Genomic DNA, 24,938 nt, shown 5'->3' on the forward strand with positions numbered 1-24,938 from the left:
CGCTTACAAGGTGTCCTCGGCGACGGTTTTCCGTCCGGCCCCGGCTCCTGGAAGCTGAATTGTGCTCTGCTGGCTCAGGATGAAGTCGTGGAGGAGCTGAGAGCAGCCTACGCAATGTGGCAGTCCTACAAGGGTAGCTTCCAAACAGTCTCTGATTGGTGGGAATATGTTAAACTTGAGTTTCGCTGTTTCTTTCAGGCCAAGGGTCGACAACAGGCGTGTGAGAAGAGGAGGGACTTCAGAGGGCTGCAGCGCGAGCTGCGGTCGCTGCAGGACCTTCTTCACTGCGGCTGGGACGTGAGGGAGGAGCTGGAGGAGACCAAGAAGAGCCTGAAAAGGCACTTTGAGGAGGAGTCCAAGCGAATCGTCTTCCGTTCCAAAGTGGAGAATCTGGAGAAGGGTGAGAAATGTAACTCATTCTTTTTCAGGAAACTTCATGCCGGTCACACGCCCCTGAACGAGCTGCGAGACGAGAGCGGAAACATGCGACGTGGGAAGGAGGACGTGATGAGGGTCGTCAGCGACTTCTACAGCGAACTCTACTCCCACAAGACTACCGACCCCGACGCTGCTGATAAGTTCCTGTCAGGTATCACTAACCATCTTGATCCTGCAGGCACGGCAGCCTTGGACAAACCTCTGATGGTGGGCGAATTGCTCTCTGCCGCTAAATCCTTTAGGACCGGCAGGACCCCGGGCAGTGATGGTCTTCCAGCGGAGCTCTATGTAGCGCTGGGAGACCTCATCTGTCCGGACCTGTTGGACCTGTACGAGGAGATGGTGGTGGAGGGTAGAATGCCTCCATCTTTGAGGGAAGGAATGGTCACGATCTTGTACAAGCGGAAGGGAGAGAGGTGCGACCTGAGGAATTGGCGTCCCATCACTCTGCTCAACGTGGACTACAAGATCCTGGCCAAGACGATGGCGACACGACTTAAGACGGTCATCGGACGGATCATCCACCCTGACCAGACCTGCGGCATCCCTGGACGTCGCATTGCAGACAGCCTCGCTCTCGTGCGGGACACGGTCGAGTACATCAAGGTCCGCCGCGCACACGCGGCCCTGGTCTCCTTGGATCAGGAGAAGGCCTTCGACCGGGTTTCCCACGAGTTCATGGGCCGAGCTCTGCACCGGTTAGGTTTGGGTAACATGTTTTGTTCGTATGTCCGTCTGATGTATTTTGATATCCACAGCTCGGTGTTGGTGAACGGCTGGAAGACTGACCCCTTCCCTGTCCTCTCTGGGGTCAGACAAGGCTGCCCTCTATCACCTCTTCTTTTTGTTTGTGTTATAGAACTCTTCGCAGAGGCTATCCGGCAGAATGGAGAGATCAGAGGGATCACCGCACCGGGTCCGGGATGACACGAGGTCAAGTGCTCGCTCTACATGGACGACGTCACCGTCTTCTGCGCTGATCGTGGTTCAGTCGACGCCCTAGTCCAGACGTGTGAGAGGTTCGGCCGGGCTTCAGGGGCCAAAGTCAACTGCAGGAAGTCGGAAGCCATGCTCTTCGGGGATTGGCAGCCGGCCTCCTCCGCCCCCTTCCCCTTCAACATTCAACCGGATTTCTTCAAGGTGCTGGGAGTCTGGTTCGGGAAGGAAGGAGCGGCCCTCAAGTCCTAGCAAGAACGCTTGGCCAAGGTGAAGCAACGGATCGGACTCTGGAGCCTCAGACACCTCACTTGTGAGGGTAAGGCACTCGTCCTGCGTAATGAGGTCCTGCCCGTCTTGCAGTACATGGCGCAGGCCTGGCCCCCACACGTCACTGTGTGCAGGGCCATTACCAGGACAGTGTTTCACTTTGTCTGGGGATCCAAGATGGACAGAGTCAGGCGGGCCGTCATGTACAAGGAGCCTCGCAAGGGTGGGAAGGGCGTTCCAGATATCCCCACCCTCCTGCGATCCTCTTTTGTGTGTGATTGTGTCCGCCGGACTTTGCAAGTCAAGAATGGCTCCGCGGGCAGGTCCATGTCTCGCTTCTTCCTGCTTCCTCTTTGGAGGCGACTCGGCTGGGACAAGTGGGACAGCTCCTTCCCCTACAACTGGACGACGCCATGGTTCTACGGAGACGTCGTTCGATTTGTGGGGGAACATCAACTGGAGGGACTCAAGCCCGACTTGTGGAAGCCCAAAACTATCCACAAGCTCATCAGAGCCAAGGATGACGTGGAGAACATCACAGGACTTCACCAGGACACGCTGGAGACTGTGTGGACAAATGTGTCGTCTGACAGGCTGACCAACGGGCACAAGGACTTGTCGTGGATGGCGATTCAGGGCGGACTGCCCGTCCGGTCATTCATGCATGCCCGGAACCTGTGCAAGACCCGGTACTGCCCAAGGTGCCCCTTCGTGGAGGAAACATCTTTGCACACTTTTTGGGACTGCGGATTTGCACAGCGCCTGTTGACTGCCCTTGAGGACGACCTGAGGAACTCTGTCCCCAGGGCGAGCCTATCGCACCATTCTGTGCTTTACGGACTCTTCCCTGGGGTTCATACCGTCGAAGCCATCCAGGAGGCTTGGCGCCTTATGAACTGCTTCAAGGATGCCGTTTGGGTCGCCAGGAACCGGCTCATCTTGAGGAGGGAGAGGATGTCCATCCAGGACTGCCGCAGGCTGATCCACAGCCTGCTCAGAGACTATTCCATCGTGGACGGTCCGGAGGACGAGGATGAGGACTAAACCCCTCCTCCCCCTCTCCCCTTATGTGTCTTGTCTTTCAATAATGCTTCGGGCCTGTGATTTTCCCCTCCCCATCCCCTTTTTCCCAATCCCCATCCCTTATCACGGTTCGTCGTACTGTATTGATTGACATGCTTTTTCTTTCAGATTGAGTGTTTTGTGTAGCATAGGGGTGTGATGTGTCTAGTTAGTGCGTCGTATCCTCATGCTATGTAAATATGATGTAGAATTCTGTGTGTACTGGGCTGCGGCACTGTACACTGTCTGTTAACTTATTTTTTGTGCTAATAAAAGATATATTCAATCAAAAAAATCTGTTCTTATCAGTTTAATATCTGATACGTCCCCTATCTGGGGACCATATATTAAATGGATTTTTAGAACAGGGAGATGGAAAAAGAGCTTGCTCTGTCCACTCCACGCATTGACCTGGTATTGCAGTATCTCCAGGACCGGTGCACCCCTTCTTTAATGCAGTTTCTAAAATCAGAAAGAATTGAATTCAATGTTTTTTGTTCATTTTGCTTGTTTGTCGGATTTTGGGATGGACTCTTTGGCTTTGCTTTTCTTCTCCTCATTGGATTTTTCATGTTCAAAGTTGCAGAAGCCAGATTACAAGCTCATTTTGGTTCAACTTCAGCAACTGTGCATTGCATTGCCATGTAATGTGATGCAATGCTATCTTTCTAGCTCTCCCTTTTTACTTCCTTTTGGATAAACAGACATATTAGGCAAGCATTTTGGAGCTTTCACCTAAATAACTACAGGTGGTGAGATAAGCTGCACAATATAATTGACCTTTCAGTATATTGTTGCACACACACCATCTATTTAGCTAATGGCCTTGTTATCAACAGCAGCCTTTTAAACTCACCTGAGCTAACAGGTATGTGCGCTGGTTACTCTGCTGCGCTTAAAATTTCTTTTTTGGTTTGCTACAATGCCTTTTCTGAAACGTTGTCTCCCTCTGCTGGAACACTGACTTCTTTCATTTAATGCCTGCAGACTATAAAAGAGAACCCAACCCAAAAAGTTTGGTTGATTAGTCTGTGGCATTCTGTTAAACTGTTGCTTATGGCGGTCTCTGTGAGCTTCTCAGCGACATTCAGCCAGCCAGGTATCCTGCCTGCAGTAGATGGAATGTGGCAATGGAACGCTGGCTGCGCGTGTCATAATAGGTTCTGAGCCTTTATATACCTGTGCACAGCAGCAGCCACCTTCAGTCTGCTGCTGGACAGCCAGCAGCAGCAGCAGCAGGAGAGGTATGTAATCAGGAGCCCTCCTGCTAAGGGTAGACAGCTGCTCGTTCCACCCCACCCCCCGCCTTAATTGGTTCTCCTCCCTTCCAACGGTGTTGAGGCGGGTGGGAACAGCAGGGGGTGAAGGTGCTGTGTTTAAAGAGGTGGAGTTATGCAGATCTAAAACGCGTGGATTGCAGCAGCAGCAAGCCGAAAAGTGCAGGCATGTAAGGGATCTAGAGGTTGACAACATGTCTTCTTAACGGGAGTCCAGGAGCTCATCTCCACAAATGGACTTTTCAGGATCCTTGGGTGGCTCCGTAGTTTGAAACCAATTCTGGTTATCGCTTCTCGGCCTTTTGGCTAAGATCAAGTGTAGTATCTGTTCTTATCAGTTTAATATCTGATACGTCCCCTATCTGGGGACCATATATTAAATGGATTTTTAGAACAGGGAGATGGAAAAAGAGCTTGCTCTGTCCACTCCACGCATTGACCTGGTATTGCACTATCTCCAGGACCGGTGCACCCCTTCTTTAATGCAGTTTCTAAAATCAGAAAGAATTGAATTCAATGTTTTTTGTTCATTTTGCTTGTTTGTCGGATTTTGGGATGGACTCTTTGGCTTTGCTTTTCTTCTCCTCATTGGATTTTTCATGTTCAAAGTTGCAGAAGCCAGATTACAAGCTCATTTTGGTTCAACTTCAGCAACTGTGCATTGCATTGCCATGTAATGTGATGCAATGCTATCTTTCTAGCTCTCCCTTTTAACTTCCTTTTGGATAAACAGACATATTAGGCAAGCATTTTGGAGCTTTCACCTAAATAACTACAGGTGGTGAGATAAGCTGCACAATATAATTGACCTTTCAGTATATTGTTGCACACACACCATCTATTTAGCAAATGCCCTTGTTATCAACAGCAGCCTTTTAAACTCACCTGAGCTAACAGGTATGTGCGCTGGTTACTCTGCTGCGCTTAAAATTTCTTTTTTGGTTTGCTACAATGCCTTTTCTGAAACGTTGTCTCCCTCTGCTGGAACACTGACTTCTTTCATTTAATGCCTGCAGACTATAAAAGAGAACCCAACCCAAAAAGTTTGGTTGATTAGTCTGTGGCATTCTGTTAAACTGTTGCTTATGGCGGTCTCTGTGAGCTTCTCAGCGACATTCAGCCAGCCAGGTATCCTGCCTGCAGTAGATGGAATGTGGCAATGGAACGCTGGCTGCGCGTGTCATAATAGGCTCTGAGCCTTTATATACCTGTGCACAGCAGCAGCCACCTTCAGTCTGCTGCTGGACAGCCAGCAGCAGCAGCAGGAGAGGTATGTAATCAGGAGCCCTCCTGCTAAGGGTAGACAGCTGCTCGTTCCACCCCACCCCCCGCCTTAATTGGTTCTCCTCCCTTCCAACGGTGTTGAGGCGGGTGGGAACAGCAGGGGGTGAAGGTGCTGTGTTTAAAGAGGTGGAGTTATGCAGATCTAAAACGCGTGGATTGCAGCAGCAGCAAGCCGAAAAGTGCAGGCATGTAAGGGATCTAGAGGTTGACAACATGTCTTCTTAACGGGAGTCCAGGAGCTCATCTCCACAAATGGACTTTTCAGGATCCTTGGGTGGCTCCGTAGTTTGAAACCAATTCTGGTTATCGCTTCTCGGCCTTTTGGCTAAGATCAAGTGTAGTATCTGTTCTTATCAGTTTAATATCTGATACGTCCCCTATCTGGGGACCATATATTAAATGGATTTTTAGAACAGGGAGATGGAAAAAGAGCTTGCTCTGTCCACTCCACGCATTGACCTGGTATTGCAGTATCTCCAGGACCGGTGCACCCCTTCTTTAATGCAGTTTCTAAAATCAGAAAGAATTGAATTCAATGTTTTTTGTTCATTTTGCTTGTTTGTCGGATTTTGGGATGGACTCTTTGGCTTTGCTTTTCTTCTCCTCATTGGATTTTTCATGTTCAAAGTTGCAGAAGCCAGATTACAAGCTCATTTTGGTTCAACTTCAGCAACTGTGCATTGCATTGCCATGTAATGTGATGCAATGCTATCTTTCTAGCTCTCCCTTTTTACTTCCTTTTGGATAAACAGACATATTAGGCAAGCATTTTGGAGCTTTCACCTAAATAACTACAGGTGGTGAGATAAGCTGCACAATATAATTGACCTTTCAGTATATTGTTGCACACACACCATCTATTTAGCAAATGCCCTTGTTATCAACAGCAGCCTTTTAAACTCACCTGAGCTAACAGGTATGTGCGCTGGTTACTCTGCTGCGCTTAAAATTTCTTTTTTGGTTTGCTACAATGCCTTTTCTGAAACGTTGTCTCCCTCTGCTGGAACACTGACTTCTTTCATTTAATGCCTGCAGACTATAAAAGAGAACCCAACCCAAAAAGTTTGGTTGATTAGTCTGTGGCATTCTGTTAAACTGTTGCTTATGGCGGTCTCTGTGAGCTTCTCAGCGACATTCAGCCAGCCAGGTATCCTGCCTGCAGTAGATGGAATGTGGCAATGGAACGCTGGCTGCGCGTGTCATAATAGGCTCTGAGCCTTTATATACCTGTGCACAGCAGCAGCCACCTTCAGTCTGCTGCTGGACAGCCAGCAGCAGCAGCAGCAGGAGAGGTATGTAATCAGGAGCCCTCCTGCTAAGGGTAGACAGCTGCTCGTTCCACCCCACCCCCCGCCTTAATTGGTTCTCCTCCCTTCCAACGGTGTTGAGGCGGGTGGGAACAGCAGGGGGTGAAGGTGCTGTGTTTAAAGAGGTGGAGTTATGCAGATCTAAAACGCGTGGATTGCAGCAGCAGCAAGCCGAAAAGTGCAGGCATGTAAGGGATCTAGAGGTTGACAACATGTCTTCTTAACGGGAGTCCAGGAGCTCATCTCCACAAATGGACTTTTCAGGATCCTTGGGTGGCTCCGTAGTTTGAAACCAATTCTGGTTATCGCTTCTCGGCCTTTTGGCTAAGATCAAGTGTAGTATCTGTTCTTATCAGTTTAATATCTGATACGTCCCCTATCTGGGGACCATATATTAAATGGATTTTTAGAACAGGGAGATGGAAAAAGAGCTTGCTCTGTCCACTCCACGCATTGACCTGGTATTGCAGTATCTCCAGGACCGGTGCACCCCTTCTTTAATGCAGTTTCTAAAATCAGAAAGAATTGAATTCAATGTTTTTTGTTCATTTTGCTTGTTTGTCGGATTTTGGGATGGACTCTTTGGCTTTGCTTTTCTTCTCCTCATTGGATTTTTCATGTTCAAAGTTGCAGAAGCCAGATTACAAGCTCATTTTGGTTCAACTTCAGCAACTGTGCATTGCATTGCCATGTAATGTGATGCAATGCTATCTTTCTAGCTCTCCCTTTTTACTTCCTTTTGGATAAACAGACATATTAGGCAAGCATTTTGGAGCTTTCACCTAAATAACTACAGGTGGTGAGATAAGCTGCACAATATAATTGACCTTTCAGTATATTGTTGCACACACACCATCTATTTAGCAAATGCCCTTGTTATCAACAGCAGCCTTTTAAACTCACCTGAGCTAACAGGTATGTGCGCTGGTTACTCTGCTGCGCTTAAAATTTCTTTTTTGGTTTGCTACAATGCCTTTTCTGAAACGTTGTCTCCCTCTGCTGGAACACTGACTTCTTTCATTTAATGCCTGCAGACTATAAAAGAGAACCCAACCCAAAAAGTTTGGTTGATTAGTCTGTGGCATTCTGTTAAACTGTTGCTTATGGCGGTCTCTGTGAGCTTCTCAGCGACATTCAGCCAGCCAGGTATCCTGCCTGCAGTAGATGGAATGTGGCAATGGAACGCTGGCTGCGCGTGTCATAATAGGCTCTGAGCCTTTATATACCTGTGCACAGCAGCAGCCACCTTCAGTCTGCTGCTGGACAGCCAGCAGCAGCAGCAGCAGGAGAGGTATGTAATCAGGAGCCCTCCTGCTAAGGGTAGACAGCTGCTCGTTCCACCCCACCCCCCGCCTTAATTGGTTCTCCTCCCTTCCAACGGTGTTGAGGCGGGTGGGAACAGCAGGGGGTGAAGGTGCTGTGTTTAAAGAGGTGGAGTTATGCAGATCTAAAACGCGTGGATTGCAGCAGCAGCAAGCCGAAAAGTGCAGGCATGTAAGGGATCTAGAGGTTGACAACATGTCTTCTTAACGGGAGTCCAGGAGCTCATCTCCACAAATGGACTTTTCAGGATCCTTGGGTGGCTCCGTAGTTTGAAACCAATTCTGGTTATCGCTTCTCGGCCTTTTGGCTAAGATCAAGTGTAGTATCTGTTCTTATCAGTTTAATATCTGATACGTCCCCTATCTGGGGACCATATATTAAATGGGTTTTTAGAACAGGGAGATGGAAAAAGAGCTTGCTCTGTCCACTCCACGCATTGACCTGGTATTGCAGTATCTCCAGGACCGGTGCACCCCTTCTTTAATGCAGTTTCTAAAATCAGAAAGAATTGAATTCAATGTTTTTTGTTCATTTTGCTTGTTTGTCGGATTTTGGGATGGACTCTTTGGCTTTGCTTTTCTTCTCCTCATTGGATTTTTCATGTTCAAAGTTGCAGAAGCCAGATTACAAGCTCATTTTGGTTCAACTTCAGCAACTGTGCATTGCATTGCCATGTAATGTGATGCAATGCTATCTTTCTAGCTCTCCCTTTTTACTTCCTTTTGGATAAACAGACATATTAGGCAAGCATTTTGGAGCTTTCACCTAAATAACTACAGGTGGTGGGATAAGCTGCACAATATAATTGACCTTTCAGTATATTGTTGCACACACACCATCTATTTAGCAAATGCCCTTGTTATCAACAGCAGCCTTTTAAACTCACCTGAGCTAACAGGTATGTGCGCTGGTTACTCTGCTGCGCTTAAAATTTCTTTTTTGGTTTGCTACAATGCCTTTTCTGAAACGTTGTCTCCCTCTGCTGGAACACTGACTTCTTTCATTTAATGCCTGCAGACTATAAAAGAGAACCCAACCCAAAAAGTTTGGTTGATTAGTCTGTGGCATTCTGTTAAACTGTTGCTTATGGCGGTCTCTGTGAGCTTCTCAGCGACATTCAGCCAGCCAGGTATCCTGCCTGCAGTAGATGGAATGTGGCAATGGAACGCTGGCTGCGCGTGTCATAATAGGCTCTGAGCCTTTATATACCTGTGCACAGCAGCAGCCACCTTCAGTCTGCTGCTGGACAGCCAGCAGCAGCAGCAGCAGGAGAGGTATGTAATCAGGAGCCCTCCTGCTAAGGGTAGACAGCTGCTCGTTCCACCCCACCCCCCGCTTTAATTGGTTCTCCTCCCTTCCAACGGTGTTGAGGCGGGTGGGAACAGCAGGGGGTGAAGGTGCTGTGTTTAAAGAGGTGGAGTTATGCAGATCTAAAACGCGTGGATTGCAGCAGCAGCAAGCCGAAAAGTGCAGGCATGTAAGGGATCTAGAGGTTGACAACATGTCTTCTTAACGGGAGTCCAGGAGCTCATCTCCACAAATGGACTTTTCAGGATCCTTGGGTGGCTCCGTAGTTTGAAACCAATTCTGGTTATCGCTTCTCGGCCTTTTGGCTAAGATCAAGTGTAGTATCTGTTCTTATCAGTTTAATATCTGATACGTCCCCTATCTGGGGACCATATATTAAATGGATTTTTAGAACAGGGAGATGGAAAAAGAGCTTGCTCTGTCCACTCCACGCATTGACCTGGTATTGCAGTATCTCCAGGACCGGTGCACCCCTTCTTTAATGCAGTTTCTAAAATCAGAAAGAATTGAATTCAATGTTTTTTGTTCATTTTGCTTGTTTGTCGGATTTTGGGATGGACTCTTTGGCTTTGCTTTTCTTCTCCTCATTGGATTTTTCATGTTCAAATTTGCAGAAGCCAGATTACAAGCTCATTTTGGTTCAACTTCAGCAACTGTGCATTGCATTGCCATGTAATGTGATGCAATGCTATCTTTCTAGCTCTCCCTTTTTACTTCCTTTTGGATAAACAGACATATTAGGCAAGCATTTTGGAGCTTTCACCTAAATAACTACAGGTGGTGAGATAAGCTGCACAATATAATTGACCTTTCAGTATATTGTTGCACACACACCATCTATTTAGCAAATGCCCTTGTTATCAACAGCAGCCTTTTAAACTCACCTGAGCTAACAGGTATGTGCGCTGGTTACTCTGCTGCGCTTAAAATTTCTTTTTTGGTTTGCTACAATGCCTTTTCTGAAACGTTGTCTCCCTCTGCTGGAACACTGACTTCTTTCATTTAATGCCTGCAGACTATAAAAGAGAACCCAACCCAAAAAGTTTGGTTGATTAGTCTGTGGCATTCTGTTAAACTGTTGCTTATGGCGGTCTCTGTGAGCTTCTCAGCGACATTCAGCCAGCCAGGTATCCTGCCTGCAGTAGATGGAATGCGGCAATGGAACGCTGGCTGCGCGTGTCATAATAGGCTCTGAGCCTTTATATACCTGTGCACAGCAGCAGCCACCTTCAGTCTGCTACTGGACAGCCAGCAGCAGCAGCAGCAGGAGAGGTATGTAATCAGGAGCCCTCCTGCTAAGGGTAGACAGCTGCTCGTTCCACCCCACCCCCCGCCTTAATTGGTTCTCCTCCCTTCCAACGGTGTTGAGGCGGGTGGGAACAGCAGGGGGTGAAGGTGCTGTGTTTAAAGAGGTGGAGTTATGCAGATCTAAAACGCGTGGATTGCAGCAGCAGCAAGCCGAAAAGTGCAGGCATGTAAGGGATCTAGAGGTTGACAACATGTCTTCTTAACGGGAGTCCAGGAGCTCATCTCCACAAATGGACTTTTCAGGATCCTTGGGTGGCTCCGTAGTTTGAAACCAATTCTGGTTATCGCTTCTCGGCCTTTTGGCTAAGATCAAGTGTAGTATCTGTTCTTATCAGTTTAATATCTGATACGTCCCCTATCTGGGGACCATATATTAAATGGATTTTTAGAACAGGGAGATGGAAAAAGAGCTTGCTCTGTCCACTCCACGCATTGACCTGGTATTGCAGTATCTCCAGGACCGGTGCACCCCTTCTTTAATGCAGTTTCTAAAATCAGAAAGAATTGAATTCAATGTTTTTTGTTCATTTTGCTTGTTTGTCGGATTTTGGGATGGACTCTTTGGCTTTGCTTTTCTTCTCCTCATTGGATTTTTCATGTTCAAAGTTGCAGAAGCCAGATTACAAGCTCATTTTGGTTCAACTTCAGCAACTGTGCATTGCATTGCCATGTAATGTGATGCAATGCTATCTTTCTAGCTCTCCCTTTTTACTTCCTTTTGGATAAACAGACATATTAGGCAAGCATTTTGGAGCTTTCACCTAAATAACTACAGGTGGTGAGATAAGCTGCACAATATAATTGACCTTTCAGTATATTGTTGCACACACACCATCTATTTAGCAAATGCCCTTGTTATCAACAGCAGCCTTTTAAACTCACCTGAGCTAACAGGTATGTGCGCTGGTTACTCTGCTGCGCTTAAAATTTCTTTTTTGGTTTGCTACAATGCCTTTTCTGAAACGTTGTCTCCCTCTGCTGGAACACTGACTTCTTTCATTTAATGCCTGCAGACTATAAAAGAGAACCCAACCCAAAAAGTTTGGTTGATTAGTCTGTGGCATTCTGTTAAACTGTTGCTTATGGCGGTCTCTGTGAGCTTCTCAGCGACATTCAGCCAGCCAGGTATCCTGCCTGCAGTAGATGGAATGTGGCAATGGAACGCTGGCTGCGCGTGTCATAATAGGCTCTGAGCCTTTATATACCTGTGCACAGCAGCAGCCACCTTCAGTCTGCTGCTGGACAGCCAGCAGCAGCAGCAGCAGGAGAGGTATGTAATCAGGAGCCCTCCTGCTAAGGGTAGACAGCTGCTCGTTCCACCCCACCCCCCGCCTTAATTGGTTCTCCTCCCTTCCAACGGTGTTGAGGCGGGTGGGAACAGCAGGGGGTGAAGGTGCTGTGTTTAAAGAGGTGGAGTTATGCAGATCTAAAACGCGTGGATTGCAGCAGCAGCAAGCCGAAAAGTGCAGGCATGTAAGGGATCTAGAGGTTGACAACATGTCTTCTTAACGGGAGTCCAGGAGCTCATCTCCACAAATGGACTTTTCAGGATCCTTGGGTGGCTCCGTAGTTTGAAACCAATTCTGGTTATCGCTTCTCGGCCTTTTGGCTAAGATCAAGTGTAGTATCTGTTCTTATCAGTTTAATATCTGATACGTCCCCTATCTGGGGACCATATATTAAATCGATTTTTAGAACAGGGAGATGGAAAAAGAGCTTGCTCTGTCCACTCCACGCATTGACCTGGTATTGCAGTATCTCCAGGACCGGTGCACCCCTTCTTTAATGCAGTTTCTAAAATCAGAAAGAATTGAATTCAATGTTTTTTGTTCATTTTGCTTGTTTGTCGGATTTTGGGATGGACTCTTTGGCTTTGCTTTTCTTCTCCTCATTGGATTTTTCATGTTCAAAGTTGCAGAAGCCAGATTACAAGCTCATTTTGGTTCAACTTCAGCAACTGTGCATTGCATTGCCATGTAATGTGATGCAATGCTATCTTTCTAGCTCTCCCTTTTTACTTCCTTTTGGATAAACAGACATATTAGGCAAGCATTTTGGAGCTTTCACCTAAATAACTACAGGTGGTGAGATAAGCTGCACAATATAATTGACCTTTCAGTATATTGTTGCACACACACCATCTATTTAGCAAATGCCCTTGTTATCAACAGCAGCCTTTTAAACTCACCTGAGCTAACAGGTATGTGCGCTGGTTACTCTGCTGCGCTTAAAATTTCTTTTTTGGTTTGCTACAATGCCTTTTCTGAAACGTTGTCTCCCTCTGCTGGAACACTGACTTCTTTCATTTAATGCCTGCAGACTATAAAAGAGAACCCAACCCAAAAAGTTTGGTTGATTAGTCTGTGGCATTCTGTTAAACTGTTGCTTATGGCGGTCTCTGTGAGCTTCTCAGCGACATTCAGCCAGCCAGGTATCCTGCCTGCAGTAGATGGAATGTGGCAATGGAACGCTGGCTGCGCGTGTCATAATAGGCTCTGAGCCTTTATATACCTGTGCACAGCAGCAGCCACCTTCAGTCTGCTGCTGGACAGCCAGTAGCAGCAGCAGCAGGAGAGGTATGTAATCAGGAGCCCTCCTGCTAAGGGTAGACAGCTGCTCGTTCCACCCCACCCCCCGCCTTAATTGGTTCTCCTCCCTTCCAACGGTGTTGAGGCGGGTGGGAACAGCAGGGGGTGAAGGTGCTGTGTTTAAAGAGGTGGAGTTATGCAGATCTAAAACGCGTGGATTGCAGCAGCAGCAAGCCGAAAAGTGCAGGCATGTAAGGGATCTAGAGGTTGACAACATGTCTTCTTAACGGGAGTCCAGGAGCTCATCTCCACAAATGGACTTTTCAGGATCCTTGGGTGGCTCCGTAGTTTGAAACCAATTCTGGTTATCGCTTCTCGGCCTTTTGGCTAAGATCAAGTGTAGTATCTGTTCTTATCAGTTTAATATCTGATACGTCCCCTATCTGGGGACCATATATTAAATGGATTTTTAGAACAGGGAGATGGAAAAAGAGCTTGCTCTGTCCACTCCACGCATTGACCTGGTATTGCAGTATCTCCAGGACCGGTGCACCCCTTCTTTAATGCAGTTTCTAAAATCAGAAAGAATTGAATTCAATGTTTTTTGTTCATTTTGCTTGTTTGTCGGATTTTGGGATGGACTCTTTGGCTTTGCTATTCTTCTCCTCATTGGATTTTTCATGTTCAAATTTGCAGAAGCCAGATTACAAGCTCATTTTGGTTCAACTTCAGCAACTGTGCATTGCATTGCCATGTAATGTGATGCAATGCTATCTTTCTAGCTCTCCCTTTTTACTTCCTTTTGGATAAACAGACATATTAGGCAAGCATTTTGGAGCTTTCACCTAAATAACTACAGGTGGTGAGATAAGCTGCACAATATAATTGACCTTTCAGTATATTGTTGCACACACACCATCTATTTAGCAAATGCCCTTGTTATCAACAGCAGCCTTTTAAACTCACCTGAGCTAACAGGTATGTGCGCTGGTTACTCTGCTGCGCTTAAAATTTCTTTTTTGGTTTGCTACAATGCCTTTTCTGAAACGTTGTCTCCCTCTGCTGGAACACTGACTTCTTTCATTTAATGCCTGCAGACTATAAAAGAGAACCCAACCCAAAAAGTTTGGTTGATTAGTCTGTGGCATTCTGTTAAACTGTTGCTTATGGCGGTCTCTGTGAGCTTCTCAGCGACATTCAGCCAGCCAGGTATCCTGCCTGCAGTAGATGGAATGTGGCAATGGAACGCTGGCTGCGCGTGTCATAATAGGCTCTGAGCCTTTATATACCTGTGCACAGCAGCAGCCACCTTCAGTCTGCTGCTGGACAGCCAGCAGCAGCAGCAGCAGGAGAGGTATGTAATCAGGAGCCCTCCTGCTAAGGGTAGACAGCTGCTCGTTCCACCCCACCCCCCGCCTTAATTGGTTCTCCTCCCTTCCAACGGTGTTGAGGCGGGTGGGAACAGCAGGGGGTGAAGGTGCTGTGTTTAAAGAGGTGGAGTTATGCAGATCTAAAACGCGTGGATTGCAGCAGCAGCAAGCCGAAAAGTGCAGGCATGTAAGGGATCTAGAGGTTGACAACATGTCTTCTTAACGGGAGTCCAGGAGCTCATCTCCACAAATGGACTTTTCAGGATCCTTGGGTGGCTCCGTAGTTTGAAACCAATTCTGGTTATCGCTTCTCGGCCTTTTGGCTAAGATCAAGTGTAGTATCTGTTCTTATCAGTTTAATATCTGATACATCCCCTATCTGGGGACCATATATTAAATGGATTTTTAGAACAAGGAGATGGAAAAAGAGCTTGCTCTGTCCACTCCACGCATTGACCTGGTATTGCAGTATCTCCAGGACCGGTGCACCCCTTCTTTAATGCAGTTTCTAAAATCAGAAAGAATTGAATTCAATGTTTTTTGTTCATTTTGCTTGTTTGTCGGATTTTGGGATGGACTCTTTGGCTTTGCTTTTCTTCTCCTCATTGGATTTTTCATGTTCAAAGTTGCAGAAGCCAGATTACAAGCTCATTTTGGTTCAACTTCAGCAACTGTGCATTGCATTGCCATGTAATGTGATGCAATGCTATCTTTCTAGCTCTCCCTTTTTACTTCCTTTTGGATAAACAGACATATTAGGCAAGCATTTTGGAGCTTTCACCTAAATAACTACAGGTGGTGAGATAAGCTGCACAATATAATTGACCTTTCAGTATATTGTTGCACACACACCATCTATTTAGCAAATGCCCTTGTTATCAACAGCAGCCTTTTAAACTCACCTGAGCTAACAGGTATGTGCGCTGGTTACTCTGCTGCGCTTAAAATTTCTTTTTTGGTTTGCTACAATGCCTTTTCTGAAACGTTGTCTCCCTCTGCTGGAACACTGACTTCTTTCATTTAATGCCTGCAGACTATAAAAGAGAACCCAACCCAAAAAGTTTGGTTGATTAGTCTGTGGCATTCTGTTAAACTGTTGCTTATGGCGGTCTCTGTGAGCTTCTCAGCGACATTCAGCCAGCCAGGTATCCTGCCTGCAGTAGATGGAATGTGGCAATGGAACGCTGGCTGCGCGTGTCATAATAGGCTCTGAGCCTTTATATACCTGTGCACAGCAGCAGCCACCTTCAGTCTGCTGCTGGACAGCCAGCAGCAGCAGCAGCAGGAGAGGTATGTAATCAGGAGCCCTCCTGCTAAGGGTAGACAGCTGCTCGTTCCACCCCACCCCCCGCCTTAATTGGTTCTCCTCCCTTCCAACGGTGTTGAGGCGGGTGGGAACAGCAGGGGGTGAAGGTGCTGTGTTTAAAGAGGTGGAGTTATGCAGATCTAAAACGCGTGGATTGCAGCAGCAGCAAGCCGAAAAGTGCAGGCATGTAAGGGATCTAGAGGTTGACAACATGTCTTCTTAACGGGAGTCCAGGAGCTCATCTCCACAAATGGACTTTTCAGGATCCTTGGGTGGCTCCGTAGTTTGAAACCAATTCTGGTTATCGCTTCTCGGCCTTTTGGCTAAGATCAAGTGTAGTATCTTTCGAAAAGGCGGTTTTGGATGTTGGCCGCCCTAGTAGATTGATACATTATGCACACTGGGGTTTAGGCGCTTGTTAGTACGCCAGGTGGCTAATATAGTCATCTGGTGGAAAGCATGGCCCCCCAGGATCGACGCCATTGGGCCGGGGAAGATCGAAAGCCCGAAGTGTGAAGTGCCCCAGGAGTGGTGACCCTGGGGTGCCTTAACTCACTGGGATTGGGAACCCCACTTGAGTTTATGGCACATTTGCACAAGCACTTCAAATTTTCTTTCTTCGCACACACCCTTATTCCGGGCCTTCTGGCCTTAGGATGGGGAATTTTTCAATTCCCGGTCGAAGGTCCGGGCAGTATTATACTGTGAAACCTTCACTATTTATTTAATTTCTTTGTCACGGTGTGTCCACTTATTCACGTGTGTCACGTCCTACTAGGATTTTGTCGGGATGCGGTTCCCTTACGGGTTCCTCTCTTGGCAGGTCTAGGGGGGGAGTGTGTGGCCATCAGGTTCCGCTCCCCCCTGAACCCCCCTGGCTCTCCTCTTTCGGGAGGAGAGCGTTGTTGGCTCCCCTCTTCCGGGAGGGGAGCACAGTCTTTGGCTCCCAGTGCCTTGCTCGGGTGAGAACTCGGGCAGGTGCTGGGGGTAAGATTGGGTCGCCTCTGGCTTCGGCTGGAGGTGGCTTTTTGTCCCTGTTCCTCGCTGTGGCCTTTTGGCTCGGAGGGACGGAGAATGGTTTGGGGGACCCTTCTCCTTTTGGAGAGTGTTTCAAGAAGACCAGCATCCTAGTGCACTTTTTTTGTGGCACTTGTCACTTTTTTAAGCGCACTCGGGTTTTGTACACGAATTCGGGCTTTCAAAAAAAAAAAAAAAAAAAAATCTGTTCTTATCAGTTTAATATCTGATACGTCCCCTATCTGGGGACCATATATTAAATGGATTTTTAGAACAGGGAGATGGAAAAAGAGCTTGCTCTGTCCACTCCACGCATTGACCTGGTATTGCAGTATCTCCAGGACCGGTGCACCCCTTCTTTAATGCAGTTTCTAAAATCAGAAAGAATTGAATTCAATGTTTTTTGTTCATTTTGCTTGTTTGTCGGATTTTAGGATGGACTCTTTGGCTTTGCTTTTCTTCTCCTCATTGGATTTTTCATGTTCAAAGTTGCAGAAGCCAGATTACAAGCTCATTTTGGTTCAACTTCAGCAACTGTGCATTGCATAGCCATGTAATGTGATGCAATGCTATCTTTCTAGCTCTCCCTTTTTACTTCCTTTTGGATAAACAGACATATTAGGCAAGCATTTTGGAGCTTTCACCTAAATAACTACAGGTGGTGAGATAAGCTGCACAATATAATTGACCTTTCAGTATATTGTTGCACACACACCATCTATTTAGCAAATGCCCTTGTTATCAACAGCAGCCTTTTAAACTCACCTGAGCTAACAGGTATGTGCGCTGGTTACTCTGCTGCGCTTAAAATTTCTTTTTTGGTTTGCTACAATGCCTTTTCTGAAACGTTGTCTCCCTCTGCTGGAACACTGACTTCTTTCATTTAATGCCTGCAGACTATAAAAGAGAACCCAACCCAAAAAGTTTGGTTGATTAGTCTGTGGCATTCTGTTAAACTGTTGCTTATGGCGGTCTCTGTGAGCTTCTCAGCGACATTCAGCCAGCCAGGTATCCTGCCTGCAGTAGATGGAATGTGGCAATGGAACGCTGGCTGCGCGTGTCATAATAGGCTCTGAGCCTTTATATACCTGTGCACAGCAGCAGCCACCTTCAGTCTGCTGCTGGACAGCCAGCAGCAGCAGCAGCAGGAGAGGTATGTAATCAGGAGCCCTCCTGCTAAGGGTAGACAGCTGCTCGTTCCACCCCACCCCCCGCCTTAATTGGTTCTCCTCCCTTCCAACGGTGTTGAGGCGGGTGGGAACAGCAGGGGGTGAAGGTGCTGTGTTTAAAGAGGTGGAGTTATGCAGATCTAAAACGCGTGGATTGCAGCAGCAGCAAGCCGAAAAGTGCAGGCATGTAAGGGATCTAGAGGTTGACAACATGTCTTCTTAACGGGAGTCCAGGAGCTCATCTCCACAAATGGACTTTTCAGGATCCTTGGGTGGCTCCGTAGTTTGAAACCAATTCTGGTTATCGCTTCTCGGCCTTTTGGCTAAGATCAAGTGTAGTATCTGTTCTTATCAGTTTAATATCTGATACGTCCCCTATCTGGGGACCATATATTAAATGGATTTTTAGAACAGGGAGATGGAAAAAGAGCTTGCTCTGTCCACTCCACGCATTGACCTGGTATTGCAGTATCTCCAGGACCGGTGCACCCCTTCTTTAATGCAGTTTCTAAAATCAGAAAGAATTGAATTCAATGTTTTTTGTTCATTTTGCTTGTTTGTCGGATTTTGGGATGGACTCTTTGGCTTTGCTTTTCTTCTCCTCATTGGATTTTTCATGTTCAAAGTTGCAGAAGCCAGATTACAAGCTCATTTTGGTTCAACTTCAGCAACTGTGCATTGCATTGCCATGTAATGTGATGCAATGCTATCTTTCTAGCTCTCCCTTTTTACTTCCTTTTGGATAAACAGACATATTAGGCAAGCATTTTGGAGCTTTCACCTAAATAACTACAGGTGGTGAGATAAGCTGCACAATATAATTGACCTTTCAGTATATTGTTGCACACACACCATCTATTTAGCAAATGCCCTTGTTATCAACAGCAGCCTTTTAAACTCACCTGAGCTAACAGGTATGTGCGCTGGTTACTCTGCTGCGCTTAAAATTTCTTTTTTGGTTTGCTACAATGCCTTTTCTGAAACGTTGTCTCCCTCTGCTGGAACACTGACTTCTTTCATTTAATGCCTGCAGACTATAAAAGAGAACCCAACCCAAAAAGTTTGGTTGATTAGTCTGTGGCATTCTGTTAAACTGTTGCTTATGGCGGTCTCTGTGAGCTTCTCAGCGACATTCAGCCAGCCAGGTATCCTGCCTGCAGTAGATGGAATGTGGCAATGGAACGCTGGCTGCGCGTGTCATAATAGGCTCTGAGCCTTTATATACCTGTGCACAGCAGCAGCCACCTTCAGTCTGCTGCTGGACAGCCAGCAGCAGCAGGAGAGGTAAGTAATCAGGAGCCCTCCTGCTAAGGGTAGACAGCTGCTCGTTCCACCCCACCCCCCGCCTTAATTGGTTCTCCTCCCTTCCAACGGTGTTGAGGCGGGTGGGAACAGCAGGGGGTGAAGGTGCTGTGTTTAAAGAGGTGGAGTTATGCAGATCTAAAACGCATGGATTGCAGCAGCAGCAAGCCGAAAAGTGCAGGCATGTAAGGGATCTAGAGGTTGACAACATGTCTTCTTAACGGGAGTCCAGGTGCTCATCTCCACAAATGGACTTTTCAGGATCCTTGGGTGGCTCCGTAGTTTGAAACCAATTCTGGTTATCGCTTCTCGGCCTTTTGGCTAAGATCCAGTGTAGTATCTGTTCTTATCAGTTTAATATCTGATACGTCCCCTATCTGGGGACCATATATTAAATGGATTTTTAGAACAGGGAGATGGAAAAAGAGCTTGCTCTGTCCACTCCACGCATTGACCTGGTATTGCAGTATCTCCAGGACCGGTGCACCCCTTCTTTAATGCAGTTTCTAAAATCAGAAAGAATTGAATTCAATGTTTTTTGTTCATTTTGCTTGTTTGTCGGATTTTGGGATGGACTCTTTGGCTTTGCTTTTCTTCTCCTCATTGGATTTTTCATGTTCAAAGTTGCAGAAGCCAGATTACAAGCTCATTTTGGTTCAACTTCAGCAACTGTGCATTGCATTGCCATGTAATGTGATGCAATGCTATCTTTCTAGCTCTCCCTTTTTACTTCCTTTTGGATAAACAGACATATTAGGCAAGCATTTTGGAGCTTTCACCTAAATAACTACAGGTGGTGAGATAAGCTGCACAATATAATTGACCTTTCAGTATATTGTTGCACACACACCATCTATTTAGCAAATGCCCTTGTTATCAACAGCAGCCTTTTAAACTCACCTGAGCTAACAGGTATGTGCGCTGGTTACTCTGCTGCGCTTAAAATTTCTTTTTTGGTTTGCTACAATGCCTTTTCTGAAACGTTGTCTCCCTCTGCTGGAACACTGACTTCTTTCATTTAATGCCTGCAGACTATAAAAGAGAACCCAACCCAAAAAGTTTGGTTGATTAGTCTGTGGCATTCTGTTAAACTGTTGCTTATGGCGGTCTCTGTGAGCTTCTCAGCGACATTCAGCCAGCCAGGTATCCTGCCTGCAGTAGATGGAATGTGGCAATGGAACGCTGGCTGCGCGTGTCATAATAGGCTCTGAGCCTTTATATACCTGTGCACAGCAGCAGCCATCTTCAGTCTGCTGCTGGACAGCCAGCAGCAGCAGGAGAGGTATGTAATCAGGAGCCCTCCTGCTAAGGGTAGACAGCTGCTCGTTCCACCCCACCCCCCGCCTTAATTGGTTCTCCTCCCTTCCAACGGTGTTGAGGCGGGTGGGAACAGCAGGGGGTGAAGGTGCTGTGTTTAAAGAGGTGGAGTTATGCAGATCTAAAACGCGTGGATTGCAGCAGCAGCAAGCCGAAAAGTGCAGGCATGTAAGGGATCTAGAGGTTGACAACATGTCTTCTTAACGGGAGTCCAGGTGCTCATCTCCACAAATGGACTTTTCAGGATCCTTGGGTGGCTCCGTAGTTTGAAACCAATTCTGGTTATCGCTTCTCGGCCTTTTGGCTAAGATCCAGTGTAGTATCTGTTCTTATCAGTTTAATATCTGATACGTCCCCTATCTGGGGACCATATATTAAATGGATTTTTAGAACAGGGAGATGGAAAAAGAGCTTGCTCTGTCCACTCCACGCATTGACCTGGTATTGCAGTATCTCCAGGACCGGTGCACCCCTTCTTTAATGCAGTTTCTAAAATCAGAAAGAATTGAATTCAATGTTTTTTGTTCATTTTGCTTGTTTGTCGGATTTTGGGATGGACTCTTTGGCTTTGCTTTTCTTCTCCTCATTGGATTTTTCATGTTCAAAGTTGCAGAAGCCAGATTACAAGCTCATTTTGGTTCAACTTCAGCAACTGTGCATTGCATTGCCATGTAATGTGATGCAATGCTATCTTTCTAGCTCTCCCTTTTTACTTCCTTTTGGATAAACAGACATATTAGGCAAGCATTTTGGAGCTTTCACCTAAATAACTACAGGTGGTGAGATAAGCTGCACAATATAATTGACCTTTCAGTATATTGTTGCACACACACCATCTATTTAGCAAATGCCCTTGTTATCAACAGCAGCCTTTTAAACTCACCTGAGCTAACAGGTATGTGCGCTGGTTACTCTGCTGCGCTTAAAATTTCTTTTTTGGTTTGCTACAATGCCTTTTCTGAAACGTTGTCTCCCTCTGCTGGAACACTGACTTCTTTCATTTAATGCCTGCAGACTATAAAAGAGAACCCAACCCAAAAAGTTTGGTTGATTAGTCTGTGGCATTCTGTTAAACTGTTGCTTATGGCGGTCTCTGTGAGCTTCTCAGCGACATTCAGCCAGCCAGGTATCCTGCCTGCAGTAGATGGAATGTGGCAATGGAACGCTGGCTGCGCGTGTCATAATAGGCTCTGAGCCTTTATATACCTGTGCACAGCAGCAGCCACCTTCAGTCTGCTGCTGGACAGCCAGCAGCAGCAGCAGCAGGAGAGGTATGTAATCAGGAGCCCTCCTGCTAAGGGTAGACAGCTGCTCGTTCCACCCCACCCCCCGCCTTAATTGGTTCTCCTCCCTTCCAACGGTGTTGAGGCGGGTGGGAACAGCAGGGGGTGAAGGTGCTGTGTTTAAAGAGGTGGAGTTATGCAGATCTAAAACGCGTGGATTGCAGCAGCAGCAAGCCGAAAAGTGCAGGCATGTAAGGGATCTAGAGGTTGACAACATGTCTTCTTAACGGGAGTCCAGGAGCTCATCTCCACAAATGGACTTTTCAGGATCCTTGGGTGGCTCCGTAGTTTGAAACCAATTCTGGTTATCGCTTCTCGGCCTTTTGGCTAAGATCAAGTGTAGTATCTGTTCTTATCAGTTTAATATCTGATACGTCCCCTATCTGGGGACCATATATTAAATGGATTTTTAGAACAGGGAGATGGAAAAAGAGCTTGCTCTGTCCACTCCACGCATTGACCTGGTATTGCAGTATCTCCAGGACCGGTGCACCCCTTCTTTAATGCAGTTTCTAAAATCAGAAAGAATTGAATTCAATGTTTTTTGTTCATTTTGCTTGTTTGTCGGATTTTGGGATGGACTCTTTGGCTTTGCTTTTCTTCTCCTCATTGGATTTTTCATGTTCAAAGTTGCAGAAGCCAGATTACAAGCTCATTTTGGTTCAACTTCAGCAACTGTGCATTGCATTGCCATGTAATGTGATGCAATGCTATCTTTCTAGCTCTCCCTTTTTACTTCCTTTTGGATAAACAGACATATTAGGCAAGCATTTTGGAGCTTTCACCTAAATAACTACAGGTGGTGAGATAAGCTGCACAATATAATTGACCTTTCAGTATATTGTTGCACACACACCATCTATTTAGCAAATGCCCTTGTTATCAACAGCAGCCTTTTAAACTCACCTGAGCTAACAGGTATGTGCGCTGGTTACTCTGCTGCGCTTAAAATTTCTTTTTTGGTTTGCTACAATGCCTTTTCTGAAACGTTGTCTCCCTCTGCTGGAACACTGACTTCTTTCATTTAATGCCTGCAGACTATAAAAGAGAACCCAACCCAAAAAGTTTGGTTGATTAGTCTGTGGTATTCTGTTAAACTGTTGCTTATGGCGGTCTCTGTGAGCTTCTCAGCGACATTCAGCCAGCCAGGTATCCTGCCTGCAGTAGATGGAATGTGGCAATGGAACGCTGGCTGCGCGTGTCATAATAGGCTCTGAGCCTTTATATACCTGTGCACAGCAGCAGCCACCTTCAGTCTGCTGCTGGACAGCCAGCAGCAGCAGCAGCAGGAGAGGTATGTAATCAGGAGCCCTCCTGCTAAGGGTAGACAGCTGCTCGTTCCACCCCACCCCCCGCCTTAATTGGTTCTCCTCCCTTCCAACGGTGTTGAGGCGGGTGGGAACAGCAGGGGGTGAAGGTGCTGTGTTTAAAGAGGTGGAGTTATGCAGATCTAAAACGCGTGGATTGCAGCAGCAGCAAGCCGAAAAGTGCAGGCATGTAAGGGATCTAGAGGTTGACAACATGTCTTCTTAACGGGAGTCCAGGAGCTCATCTCCACAAATGGACTTTTCAGGATCCTTGGGTGGCTCCGTAGTTTGAAACCAATTCTGGTTATCGCTTCTCGGCCTTTTGGCTAAGATCAAGTGTAGTATCTGTTCTTATCAGTTTAATATCTGATACGTCCCCTATCTGGGGACCATATATTAAATGGATTTTTAGAACAGGGAGATGGAAAAAGAGCTTGCTCTGTCCACTCCACGCATTGACCTGGTATTGCAGTATCTCCAGGACCGGTGCACCCCTTCTTTAATGCAGTTTCTAAAATCAGAAAGAATTGAATTCAATGTTTTTTGTTCATTTTGCTTGTTTGTCGGATTTTGGGATGGACTCTTTGGCTTTGCTTTTCTTCTCCTCATTGGATTTTTCATGTTCAAAGTTGCAGAAGCCAGATTACAAGCTCATTTTGGTTCAACTTCAGCAACTGTGCATTGCATTGCCATGTAATGTGATGCAATGCTATCTTTCTAGCTCTCCCTTTTTACTTCCTTTTGGATAAACAGACATATTAGGCAAGCATTTTGGAGCTTTCACCTAAATAACTACAGGTGGTGAGATAAGCTGCACAATATAATTGACCTTTCAGTATATTGTTGCACACACACCATCTATTTAGCAAATGCCCTTGTTATCAACAGCAGCCTTTTAAACTCACCTGAGCTAACAGGTATGTGCGCTGGTTACTCTGCTGCGCTTAAAATTTCTTTTTTGGTTTGCTACAATGCCTTTTCTGAAACGTTGTCTCCCTCTGCTGGAACACTGACTTCTTTCATTTAATGCCTGCAGACTATAAAAGAGAACCCAACCCAAAAAGTTTGGTTGATTAGTCTGTGGCATTCTGTTAAACTGTTGCTTATGGCGGTCTCTGTGAGCTTCTCAGCGACATTCAGCCAGCCAGGTATCCTGCCTGCAGTAGATGGAATGTGGCAATGGAACGCTGGCTGCGCGTGTCATAATAGGCTCTGAGCCTTTATATACCTGTGCACAGCAGCAGCCACCTTCAGTCTGCTGCTGGACAGCCAGCAGCAGCAGGAGAGGTATGTAATCAGGAGCCCTCCTGCTAAGGGTAGACAGCTGCTCGTTCCACCCCACCCCCCGCCTTAATTGGTTCTCCTCCCTTCCAACGGTGTTGAGGCGGGTGGGAACAGCAGGGGGTGAAGGTGCTGTGTTTAAAGAGGTGGAGTTATGCAGATCTAAAACGCGTGGATTGCAGCAGCAGCAAGCCGAAAAGTGCAGGCATGTAAGGGATCTAGAGGTTGACAACATGTCTTCTTAACGGGAGTCCAGGAGCTCATCTCCACAAATGGACTTTTCAGGATCCTTGGGTGGCTCCGTAGTTTGAAACCAATTCTGGTTATCGCTTCTCGGCCTTTTGGCTAAGATCAAGTGTAGTATCTTTCGAAAAGGCGGTTTTGGATGTTGGCCGCCCTAGTAGATTGATACATTATGCACACTGGGGCTTAGGCGCTTGTTAGTACGCCAGTTGGCTAATATAGTCATCTGGTGGAAAGCATGGCCCCCCAGGATCGACGCCATTGGGCCGGGGAAGATCGAAAGCCCGAAGTGTGAAGTGCCC

The 24,938-nt window shown here is 46.5% G+C and overlaps 16 non-coding genes and 2 pseudogenes across 16 annotated transcripts; all 18 read left to right on the plus strand.

The window, feature by feature from the left end:
• Positions 1-2,960: 2,960 nt before the first annotated feature.
• LOC141150286 (U2 spliceosomal RNA) lies at positions 2,961-3,154 on the plus strand. The gene has a single exon (XR_012246543.1). It is a non-coding gene; the product is annotated as a U2 spliceosomal RNA (small nuclear RNA).
• Positions 3,155-4,269: 1,115 nt separating this feature from the next.
• On the plus strand, positions 4,270-4,460 carry LOC141274818 (U2 spliceosomal RNA). The gene has a single exon (XR_012323083.1). It is a non-coding gene; the product is annotated as a U2 spliceosomal RNA (small nuclear RNA).
• Positions 4,461-5,572: 1,112 nt separating this feature from the next.
• On the plus strand, positions 5,573-5,763 carry LOC141149382 (U2 spliceosomal RNA). Its single transcript, XR_012245681.1, has one exon. It is a non-coding gene; the product is annotated as a U2 spliceosomal RNA (small nuclear RNA).
• Positions 5,764-6,878: 1,115 nt separating this feature from the next.
• LOC141149383 (U2 spliceosomal RNA) lies at positions 6,879-7,069 on the plus strand. Its single transcript, XR_012245682.1, has one exon. It is a non-coding gene; the product is annotated as a U2 spliceosomal RNA (small nuclear RNA).
• Positions 7,070-8,184: 1,115 nt separating this feature from the next.
• On the plus strand, positions 8,185-8,375 carry LOC141149647 (U2 spliceosomal RNA). Its single transcript, XR_012245939.1, has one exon. It is a non-coding gene; the product is annotated as a U2 spliceosomal RNA (small nuclear RNA).
• A 1,115-nt stretch (positions 8,376-9,490) lies between these two features.
• LOC141149384 (U2 spliceosomal RNA) lies at positions 9,491-9,681 on the plus strand. The gene has a single exon (XR_012245683.1). It is a non-coding gene; the product is annotated as a U2 spliceosomal RNA (small nuclear RNA).
• Positions 9,682-10,796: 1,115 nt separating this feature from the next.
• On the plus strand, positions 10,797-10,987 carry LOC141149385 (U2 spliceosomal RNA). Its single transcript, XR_012245684.1, has one exon. It is a non-coding gene; the product is annotated as a U2 spliceosomal RNA (small nuclear RNA).
• Positions 10,988-12,102: 1,115 nt separating this feature from the next.
• LOC141149437 (U2 spliceosomal RNA) lies at positions 12,103-12,293 on the plus strand. Its single transcript, XR_012245734.1, has one exon. It is a non-coding gene; the product is annotated as a U2 spliceosomal RNA (small nuclear RNA).
• Positions 12,294-13,408: 1,115 nt separating this feature from the next.
• LOC141149386 (U2 spliceosomal RNA) lies at positions 13,409-13,599 on the plus strand. The gene has a single exon (XR_012245685.1). It is a non-coding gene; the product is annotated as a U2 spliceosomal RNA (small nuclear RNA).
• Positions 13,600-14,714: 1,115 nt separating this feature from the next.
• On the plus strand, positions 14,715-14,905 carry LOC141149669 (U2 spliceosomal RNA). Its single transcript, XR_012245960.1, has one exon. It is a non-coding gene; the product is annotated as a U2 spliceosomal RNA (small nuclear RNA).
• A 1,115-nt stretch (positions 14,906-16,020) lies between these two features.
• LOC141151291 (U2 spliceosomal RNA) lies at positions 16,021-16,112 on the plus strand (annotated as a pseudogene).
• A 794-nt stretch (positions 16,113-16,906) lies between these two features.
• LOC141150692 (U2 spliceosomal RNA) lies at positions 16,907-17,091 on the plus strand. The gene has a single exon (XR_012246826.1). It is a non-coding gene; the product is annotated as a U2 spliceosomal RNA (small nuclear RNA).
• Positions 17,092-18,206: 1,115 nt separating this feature from the next.
• On the plus strand, positions 18,207-18,397 carry LOC141149387 (U2 spliceosomal RNA). The gene has a single exon (XR_012245686.1). It is a non-coding gene; the product is annotated as a U2 spliceosomal RNA (small nuclear RNA).
• A 1,109-nt stretch (positions 18,398-19,506) lies between these two features.
• LOC141149712 (U2 spliceosomal RNA) lies at positions 19,507-19,697 on the plus strand. Its single transcript, XR_012246000.1, has one exon. It is a non-coding gene; the product is annotated as a U2 spliceosomal RNA (small nuclear RNA).
• Positions 19,698-20,806: 1,109 nt separating this feature from the next.
• Positions 20,807-20,997, plus strand: LOC141149713 (U2 spliceosomal RNA). The gene has a single exon (XR_012246001.1). It is a non-coding gene; the product is annotated as a U2 spliceosomal RNA (small nuclear RNA).
• Positions 20,998-22,112: 1,115 nt separating this feature from the next.
• On the plus strand, positions 22,113-22,303 carry LOC141149388 (U2 spliceosomal RNA). Its single transcript, XR_012245687.1, has one exon. It is a non-coding gene; the product is annotated as a U2 spliceosomal RNA (small nuclear RNA).
• A 1,115-nt stretch (positions 22,304-23,418) lies between these two features.
• Positions 23,419-23,609, plus strand: LOC141149390 (U2 spliceosomal RNA). Its single transcript, XR_012245689.1, has one exon. It is a non-coding gene; the product is annotated as a U2 spliceosomal RNA (small nuclear RNA).
• A 1,109-nt stretch (positions 23,610-24,718) lies between these two features.
• Positions 24,719-24,810, plus strand: LOC141151194 (U2 spliceosomal RNA; annotated as a pseudogene).
• The last annotated feature ends 128 nt before the right edge of the window (positions 24,811-24,938 follow it).

The sequence above is a fragment of the Phyllobates terribilis genome, unplaced genomic scaffold (assembly GCF_046119375.1).
Source record: "Phyllobates terribilis strain yellow unplaced genomic scaffold, ASM4611937v1 Scaffold_5__5_contigs__length_657084704, whole genome shotgun sequence".
Taxonomy (NCBI): domain Eukaryota; kingdom Metazoa; phylum Chordata; class Amphibia; order Anura; family Dendrobatidae; genus Phyllobates; species Phyllobates terribilis.